At 42.4% G+C, this 10,471-nt stretch overlaps 1 long non-coding RNA gene across 1 annotated transcript in view; it reads left to right on the forward strand.

Moving 5' to 3' along the window:
• LOC135414008 (uncharacterized) overlaps positions 1-10,471 on the forward strand; it is a 220,626-nt gene that overhangs the window by 130,119 nt on the left and 80,036 nt on the right. The window lies entirely within an intron of this gene.

The following is a 10,471-nucleotide window of genomic DNA, read 5'->3' on the forward strand; positions in this document are numbered from 1 at the left end:
CAGCTTAAGTCCTTAGTTCATGAAATCAAGCAAGCTGATCCTCTGACCTTTGATGATTTTTTCAGCTGGCTGCCCTTCAAAGGCCTCTCTTCCACTATTAAGAAAATTATTGTAGTTATCGTACTAGGACTGTCTGTAGTGTTTCTCTTTATGTGTGTCTTTCCATGTTCCTCAGTTGTGCCAGAACTTCTCAATCATTAAAAACATATCCAGCTTTAAAAGACAAAAAAGGAGGAGATGTGGCAATGAACTTGCCATATGCAGTGTGGAAAAAGTCCTGTCAGAGATGGACTGGTGAGGAAAACAGCTCTAACCCTATGGAAACAGAAGCTTTTACTGTAGTTTAAACATGTCTCAACATGTTTGTGTATTTTCTGCAGTGTCACTGCCTCCCTCTTCCCAACACCCCCTGTGAAGCTATTGTCTCCCATACAAGGTGTCCTGAGGTGTCCCATTGGTCCCCTGTTAACCCCTTCCTATTGGTTGTTGACCCCTTACCTGATGGTTTCTTTTGTGTGACCCTGGACTTGTGATTGGTCCCCTTTGACCCTCCTAAAAGCCTTATAGACCCAAACCCCACAATAAACCCTCTTTTTCGTCCGTCCCTCCCAGGTGGTCTGTGTGTGCTCCTTGCGGGGTCACCGGGCCACGTGCAGGGGTGGGGGGAAGGGCATTAACCTCGCAGGTAATGGGGCAAGCAGCATAAGGCCTGGAGGTCTCCCCCAATATCCCCAATCCGCCGTACCCTCTTATGTTTGTTCCTTCACAACGCCTTTTCCTTTCCACCTACAAAACCTTCCTCACTTAAACTTTGGTATTTCAAATAACAGCTTTAAACTTAAAAAAAAAAAAAAAAATCACTGGACTCAAATAAAAGACATACACAGTAGCATAAAGGGAAAATGGAGATAATGGCTTCTATCCTCTATTAACCATATAAGCTGATGCATGCATTTCACAACATTGAACCCATTTTATAAAATGATTGGAAACTTCTTGTGGATGTTCTGGTGTTCCAAATGCTCTTGTTCTCTGTGTAAAGAATAAAGGCTGTTTAAAATTGGATGTTGTTCAGAGGATCTCTGAAGGTAAATTTACTTTGGAGGAGATGTTTGCTCGAACCTTCTTTGCAGAGCTGTGTGACCCATTTGCAACACATGTTTTTCTTGCTTTGACACTGTTGACTTGCTCACATTATTTGCTACTGACCTTTAATTCTCTTCATGTCCTGAGTAATTTCTGATTTATAGCAATAAAATCTTCTTTGTTTTGGGTAGAACAAAGGTTTCATACAAGAAAATCACTCAGAAAAATCAGGCACACCATGAAGGTTTCACTTGAAAGCCATAATAAAATGGGGATGATATATTCTTTTGCTCTAGCCATACTGCTGGTGCATCAAGTTACTATTGCAAAGAGCCTCCCCCAAAAGTTGTCTCAGCTCTTAGAAGTGCAGACTAAGTGTTCTTGTTATTGGGGTGGTGCTTTGCTCACGAAAGCACAGCCCAGCAAGGCTCCAACTGGACAAAATCCAGTTGGATTGGCCTCACTTCTTGCACAGAAATAATTTATTCTATGTGAAAGCACAAATCTAACAACTGAGAGCTTTCACCATAGGGAGGGGGTTGAGAATTGATGATAATCTCTGGGTTGAGTCATACATATAGTTATATGGAAATCCAGAGAGTAAATGTGCAATACGCTTTTCCAGAATAACCTTACCTAAAAGCTGGTGTGTCATGGATTTGCATGAAGGTGTTGAGCATCTTCTCATTGAAGTTGTCTCACCTAATATGTGTAAGCAAAGTTTATGGCCCTTTTTGAAAGAAATACTGTGCAAAAAGAGTTTTTACAAGATGACTGTGTAAGCTACTAAACAAGTTCTTTGCTTTGGCAAGGATATATTTTTGTTTAACCTTCAGTTTCAATGTGTACAGGTGCTCTCTGTTTGGAAACAGAGAAACATGGAAAAGTCCACAATGATATTGTGGTAGCACCCAGCAGAGATAAAGAAGAGAAAAGGCCTTTATTTTCTAAAATTAAGTGAATTCAGAGTTTTGGGACAAGTTTTCTGAATGCAGGATTACGTTTAGTAGAAGTATATTTATGAAACAAATATGAGGATTGAAATCTGTTAGGTAACCCTCTCCTGAGTAGACACATTGAGCTCATGCAATATTCCATAACATCTCTAGAGGAGGAAAGGTCCAACAAAGCCCTAAAGTGCTTTATAAAGACAGGATAAATCTGCTCAGAGCAGACCAAGAAGAAACAGTAGGTATTGAAGGTATGACAGATCTCCTGTGTAGGTGACTTTTATCAAAATACATCCATACTAAAATATGTGTGTATAAAATACTGAATTTATGGAACAAAGTATTATAATAAAACCCAACTGACACTCTCTCTAATGCTTCACATATCTTGAATGTCCAGCATACAGCAGACTCCTATCTACCACTTCCAAAGTAAAAACTGTATTAGACACAATATGATGGCTCTCAAACAGATGGGATAAGCTGAGGCAGAGGGGCAGGCAGCAGGAGGGCCCAGAACCCAGGAGAAAAGTGACCCAATAAAATTAGGTCAGTTTAAGTCTTTTTCCTTCTTTCAGGTATAGACACCTTTTCAAGCCTAGTTCAAAATTCAAATGATCTTGTAGATCTGTTAGTACCTCCTGAGGTACATGATGGCTCAGCTTCACAGCTCCAGGCAGCCTGAGGTGTGACAGCCCTGCCCTTCTGTAAGAGGCTGCTTTCCCCACTCTAAATAGTTCTGTGAATATCACATGTATTCTTCATGCTCCTCAGCTGCTGCAACACATCCTCTGGGGCTTTAATGTAAACTGCCTGCTTTTGGCTCCTAGCTCAGGGATGTGAATTCCTTTGAGCATCAAGCTCTCAAAGAGTTAAGCACAGATTGCTTGAGCTTTTCAGGGTTTTAAACTTAGGGTATGAGTTCCATCCCAAAGTTACACAGAGAATCTGGAGAAAAAGTATTGCTCAGTGACAGGGGAAAAAAGTCTCAGTTCTCCAAGCACAGTTTGCTACTTTCTGTTTCTTCCAATATGGAGCTTAAACCATCAGTTTCTGAGCCTGCTACAAAGTGCAGAGAGGAGAGGACACATAAAATGCTGGCTCACTTTTTGCACTTCCTGGCTCTCAAGCTGCCATGTCAGAAGACTGTGACTTCACCACAATATTTGTTTGCTCTTCCTGCTTGAGAGCATGGATTTTGCCACTGGCAGGAGGATACAGCGAGTTATCTCCATCTTGGGCAGCACAGAAGGAGAAGACATAACAGGTATCAGGAGGTTCAGAGCTGGACTTGAAGGTGCTTTAGTTTAGTATGGGAGAACCAGTTAAAATCATGGCACGTTGGCCAAACAGCTATTTGAAAGAAATGCCCATTGTTAACAGATTTCAGTACTTTTCTTATTTTCTGCTTTGGAGGAGAATTCAAACTTATCAAGTGGTTCTTCTCTGGGCTTTGATGCACGTGCTGGTTTGTAACTGATTAATTCCACTGTCACTCATTTACAGATTAATCCATTCCTCTTTCTTCTCCACTCTATTCTTTGTCTTGATCCTATTGATGTGGACATGATGCACTTGGAGCTACCTCTGGGCGGTTCATCACAGTAACAACTTCCTAAATCTTGTTGATAGATGGATGAATAGACTTCTGAAAGCTGTACACTACTATTCAGGGCAAAATTCCATTAAAAACAAGGAAAGGAGCAGTCTAGGTAGGTCTGTATGTGCATGAGAGATCAGTGCATGAAAGATATTTATTGTAGAGGGAATTCTTCACTTCCTGTTCTGTTGGTAGTGCTGTTGCACACTGGTAACATCTCCTGCTTGCCTCTGGTTTGTACAAGAATGAAATACCACTGTCTTCATTTTTGTTTTTTGGAAACTGCAAGAAGACTTATCAACAAGAACTTTTTCAAATAAACTCTAACATAACCTTAGGGGAGGCTCAAGTTTCTTTACAGGTTACCTGCATTCTTTAAAGATGAATGTGTGGTTTTTAGACCAGCACTGACAGGAAGGTGTGGGGAGAAAGAGAAACCTCTCCTAATGACAAGCTGGTATCCAGAACATGGAGTGACATTAGAAGACTCCAGAAGTGGGACTTACAGAAGTAACAGCATGTCATTTTTAATGTGTATTTCTCTGCATTTCTTGACAGGAAGGCCTTAAATCATGAACTTTCTAAACTTTTCAGTGAGATGTGGGATATGGATGTTCACCACCTCATGCCTGGGAGAGACTACACGATTGATGTGCAGGTAACCAGCTACCAAGTCACATGAGGATTAAGGGCAGCGTGGTGCTGTAGGAAAAGGTGTCTGCAAAAGTGCCTTTCCTAAAAAAAAATTGTGTATGCTTTGTAATTTCCAAGAGCTACCAAGACGATACTCTGAGCAATACGGTCTGAATTCAGTGCTGGCCACACTTCGAGTAGAACTAGAGATGTCCTGAGGTCCTCTCCTGGACATCCATGGATGTTTCAGCATGTGAATGATGGTTTGTGTGTACAGTCTGGGTGACTTGCAGTAGGTGAGATAGAACCCAAGTCATTCTTAGGGGAATAAGGGAGGAATTTGAGGAATTCTTGGGTTTTTCCTGGAGAGTGGGGAATAGCACAGAGGCGTGGGTGAAGAGGATTTCAGGGCTGTTGCTTACAGTCTGAGGGAACTGTAAGGGAGGAGTGGGTATCAGATTTGATAGGCAGCCATTTCACTCCTTTCTAGCTCAGTGTAGTGCAAACACAACCATGTGTTTTAGCCACAGATTGCAAGAGGCCACTGAATATTCAGAATCCAGTTTTGTACTCACACAAATACTCTATTCCGATGTTACTCAAATGTTTTATTCCAATGGTGCTTCACATTATAACATATAATGTTCAGTTGCTGATAAATTTGAAATAGGGTTACCAAAATATAACCAAAATATGCGTGGGGGAAACTTCTCCCATATGGTTTCTCCATTTGTCTTAACAAGGCTCTATTTACCCTTGCCCATGTTAACAAACTGCTACTCATCTTCTATCCTCTTTCCTTGGGAATGCCCTTTATGAAACAGAAATTTGAAAATTGTCAGGAAAGCCTCCTCCTCACAACTGCACAGAGAAGGAAGGTCCTCAAATGCCCTTTTTATTTATTTGAGTTGGGAGGGACCCTTGGCTCTACATTACTTCTGCTTGTCATTTATATAGCAGAGTAACACAGCTGACTATTGATCAGAACTGAATTGTCACATGGATCATCACAGTCATCTCTGAGTCAACGGAGAAATTTCAGGCTCTTACAGTGTCAGAGATTATGCCTTTTTTACTTTATGTTGGCAGTTCTTGTGTAATGTCTTCTCTTGTTTCATAGGAAGACAATTCCTAACAAAAAATCCTGATGGGGTTTGTTTGGATTATTACAAAGGCAGGCACTGTCTCCTCTGAGGACACCTTACTTCCCACATTGTTTTACTCTGGTATTTCTCCCAGGGAGAAGCAGGTCCAGCACAGCCAGGGGACAGTGCTGTCTGGGACAATGCAGCCAGACATCTGTTCCACAATGTAAATGAAGGACTCCTGAAGAGCATAAAAACTTTTGCAAGTGAGACCCGTTCTTTTGTTAACGGTGGACATGACATGGAAGAATCCATGTTGGGTTTTATGGGTTTGCCTAAAATATAGCATCGTATATTATTTGGATGGTGCTGAGGATCATCAGGCTGTGTGTCATTTGAAGGGGGTTTTCATAACATGGAGGTTACCTTTGACCTTAGCCTCAGGGAGAACATCCTTTTACGCCTTAGCCAAAATCTGAATTTCTCTGTGATTCTTTCACTACAAAGTGAAAAGGATGAGACTCTTGTGGAAAGACTGAAAGAGGTGGGATTTTTCAGCCTGCAAAAGAGAAGGCTTCAGAGTTACCTAATTGTGGCCTTCCAGTACCTGAAGGGAGCTATAAGAAAGATGAAGGGAGACTACTTCCAACAGCCTGGAGTGACAGGACAAGGGGGAATGGCTTCAAATTGACAGAAAGTAGGTTTAGATTGGATATTGGGAAGAAATTCTTCCCTATGGGGGTGGGGAGGCCCTGGCACAGGTTGCCCAGAGAAGCTGTGGCTGTCCCATCCCTGGAAGTGTCCAAGGCCAGGTTGGATGGAGCTCTGAACAACCTGGGCTAGTGGAAGGTGTCCCTGCCCATGGCAGGGGGTTGGAACAAGATGATCTTTAAGGTCCCTTCCAACCCAGGCCATTTTATGATTCTATGTTTCTGTATATTAAAAAATACACCAAATTCATCTTTCCTCCTTTGCTCACAGCCTCTAAGCCCTTGCAGACAGCTCTACATCCATAGCTATTCCATGCATTGCTGTTGGGGGCTATAGTTCAAGCATGTCCATGAATGTATATTTCCTTCCCTAATTTTTCTCAAGCTATCTCTATCTAGGTTTAAGCTGAATTATTCCTCCACTGAAATAATGCCCATAAAGCCTTATGCCAGCATAGCTCAAGTTCCTAAGCCTAGGTCTGTAATTGTGGTGGTCAGATGTGATTTGTTTTGGTAGAAGGTCATTGTTGCTTCAGCACTTGGCTCCCTAAGGAGATGCTTATCTTTAAAAAGATCTTTAAAAGGTACAGGAGTGATCTGGCCTTGAGTCACCTCGAGACCTACACCCAACAGCATTCCTGAAAATGGAATTTGACATATAAAGGAATGGCTTTCTCTAAGGGTTATGTCTCAAGGCGTATTCCATGGTATGTTTTTATCATGGCACACTCAGGTATATGGCCTGATCATCAGGATGAGCATGCTGGAAGTTTCTCTTTTTCCGCAGCCTTTATTTCCTTATTGGACAACTATGAGACATCAACTGGTGTAGCTGAAGTAGTGACTCCAGAAGAAATAGCTGAAAACAACAGTTTTCTTGATGCTATCTTAACAACAGAGGTCATGAGGGTAAGTAATGCAGATCTTTTTTTGTCACTGAAAACATTGAATTAAAAAGTAAACTCTGTCTGTGTCTTGGTTTTCTATCCTTCAGCGAGCTCATGAATATCTGCTCAAAAAAACCCTAGCAAAGCCAAACCTTACCGATTTCAAGCATCAGCTCTATGACATCTGGTTCCAGCTCTACACCAGGAAAGAAGACAGGTATGTTTGATGGGTATGGCCACTGTTCATTCCTATGCTGTTTGATTTAGGTAAGTATCTGAGTGCTATCTGTTACACACTGAACTGGAAGACATCCTCAGAATGGCTTCAAATTGACAGAGAGTAGGTTTAGATTGGACATTAGGAAGAGATTCTTCCCCGTGAGGGTGATGTGGCCCTGGCACAGGTTGCCTAGAGAAGCTGTGGCTGCCCCATCCCTGGAAGTGTTGAAGGCCAGGTTGGATGGGGCTCTGAGCAACTTGGGATAGTGGAAGGTGTCCCTGCCCATTAGATGATTTTTAAGGTCCCTTCCAACCCAAACCATTCTATGACTCTATGAATGTTGCCTAAATTAGGTGTTGAAATCTTACTGCTCAGAGACAAACAGTGTTGACCTTTGTGGTACATTGCTGGTGAATTGCCTCCGGCTGCTCTTTGTGAACCTAATCAGAGGCCTTCGACCACAGACTTTTCAGATCTTACTTCATCAGTTTGACTACGAGTCTGTTACAGGAAACAGTGCCAGAAACACTGATAAAATCTGGATAAGCAGCAGTGATGCATCTGTGGCATTTACTATCAACCTTCATCATCAAATACAAATTCAGTCCTCATGGCTGGAGTTTTGTGATGGTTTCACTCTAGGCCTTCCTGGAGACCAGCTTGTAACCAGGAAGGAACTAGGAAAGTGATCACGGAAGTATTCCATGCTATTCCTTTACGTAACTTGAGGTATAAATAAAGCCAGCAGGAGGGACCTCGCGCTCATCCTTTCCGGCGAGGTTTGAGAACGGTGGGTCCCTGTCTCGGTCTGGCTTATCTGGAGCTGAGGCCTACAGTGACTGCTGTTATCTGCCACACGTGAGGGGAGAGCGCTGGGCCGTGTCTAGCCATCCTGCTTGTTCAAAGGGAAGTGGTGAGATTTTGCTAATTTACCTTCAGTTGGCTGGTTGACTTGTTTGGTCTTTATCCCTTTTTGTCCTTTTCCCTTCTCCCTCCCCCTCTTCCCTTTTTGGGGAACTGTTTGGGATTTCTGGAGTTGTGGTGTATAGTATTCTCATTGTATATATCTGTCTCATATATAAAATATATATATATTTTTGCTATAGCTTTGGCTGCTTAAGTTGTTTTTTTTTCTCTTCCCTCTCTGGGAAGCAGGTCCTTGTTGTGGAGTTTCAGGGACTTGGCGGGAAGCCAGCTCGAAACTTGCACAAGTTTATTGCAAGTTTTGAGCACAGTGAGAAAGAAAACCCAACAAATCCAGGCAGAAACTACTCATTAATCAACCTAAGCAAGATTGTGCATCTTCTTACCTTTTACCTCTGCCAATTTGAACTATTTAAACACATAAAAGACCTACATATTGTTCTTTTGTTTATTACAGACCTGATTCTTGTGGTTTTGAGCATGTTTTTGTTGGAGAAACAAGGCATGGCAAAGAGATCTTAGGTTTGCACAACTGGGTGCAATTCTACCTTCAGGAAAAGCGCAACCAAATTGATTACAAGGGATATGTTGCTTGGAAGAACAAAACCAGGGTAAGAACAAGCAGGGTGCCTTTGCAAGCAAGACAAATGGATCCAGTTGTGGTAATGAAAGAAGGCTCAGTGATGCAATCACAGGCTCAACTGTTTTGAAAAGTAATAAGTATATACAGTATATAACTGTAGATAATCAGAATAAATACCACCCTGCCGTCCAGCTTCCTTTATTGCAAAAACTGTTTTAAAAAGTAGTGATGGTGTTTACAGAATTGCAACCCTGTTGGGGCTTAATTGAAATAAATGATCATATATGGTCCAGAGGTATGGGAGAAGACTGTGCTCCAGCTATAGCACCCTGGCACACCAAGCATGACTAAATCTTTCAAAGCTTTCAAAAACCTGGAATCAGAAATTTTATCTGCCCTCTCACAGCTGTGTTTGAGATTATCCTGTTGTTTTGTTTATGCTTTCAGCCTGACAAAGATGTCCAAGTTTTAAGCATCCAGTTCAGCTGGAAGGGCTCAGTCAAGCTGATTGGAAGCACCTTTATTGGTGTGAGCCCGGAGTTTGAATTTGCCCTTTACATTGTCATTTTCCTACTGTCTGAAGAAAAAGTCACCCATGAAACAGTGAAAATAGATGAGTTGTCTGGTGCCATGGGCACCACATTGGAACAGCATATCCTGTGCTGCTCAGCACCAGTAGTGAAGACTCGTAGTTAGAACAGTCCACACTCCTTTTTTTCCCGAAGAAGTGTGGTGTGGTGGGGAAGGGAGGAAAGGATGGGGGGTGGACAGAACCAGACAGCAGAATGAGTTAATGTGCTGTTTTATACAACTCATTTTAAGTAAAAATTGATGACTCACTCTCTTTTGGTCTGCAATGTAGTGTTAAATCAGAAGTGTGCTGCGACTTAGCATCTGACAAACCATGAAACATACTGCTGCTCACATTAAAGGCTGAATCAGATTTACTTTAAATTTACATCAGCCTTCTCTGCTGCTCCAGCTGGGTCCCTATAAATCTCTGGGGCCTGGTGGGATTCATCTGAGATAGCTCAAAGAGCTGCTGATGCCACCGCAAGGCCTCTCTCGATGATTTTTGCACTGTCTTGGAAATCTGGAGAGGTCCCAGTTGACTGGAAACTGGCTAATGTTGTTCCAATTTTCAAAAAAGACAAGAAGGATGACCCTGGAAACTACAGGCCTGTCAGTCTCACTTCAGTGCTTGGTAAAGTTATGAAGAAGATTATTCTGGGAGATATTGAAAAACAACTGAAGGGCAATGCAGTCATTGGTCACAGCCAGCATGACTTCACGACGGGAAAGTCCTGCTGATCAAACCTGATTTCCTTTTAGGACAAGGTAACCCACTTGGTTGATCAAGGGAAGCCAGTTGATGTAATCCTTCGGATTTCAATAAAGCTTTGGATACTGTCTCTCCCAGTACCCTTCTGGACAAAATGTCCATTCCACAGATGGATAAACTCATCATGTGGTGGGTGAGCAATTGGCTCACAAGTCCTGTACAGAGGGTGACAGTGACTGGAGTGACGTCGGACTGGGGACCTGTCACTGGTGGGGTTCCACAGGGCTCCGTCTTAGGCCCAGTGCTCTTCTACATCTTCATAAATGACTTGGACACAGGACTGGAAGGGATACTGAGCAAGTTTGAAGATGATACAAAACTGGGAGGGGCTGTTGACTCCCTTGAAGACAGAAAGGCCATTCAGAGAGACCTTGATAAGTTAGAGGATTGGGCAATCACCAATCCTGTGAAGTTTAACAAAGACAAGTGCCAGATTCTGCACCTGGGATGG

Source organism: Pseudopipra pipra, chromosome 5 (assembly GCF_036250125.1).
Source record: "Pseudopipra pipra isolate bDixPip1 chromosome 5, bDixPip1.hap1, whole genome shotgun sequence".
Lineage (NCBI taxonomy): Eukaryota > Metazoa > Chordata > Aves > Passeriformes > Pipridae > Pseudopipra > Pseudopipra pipra.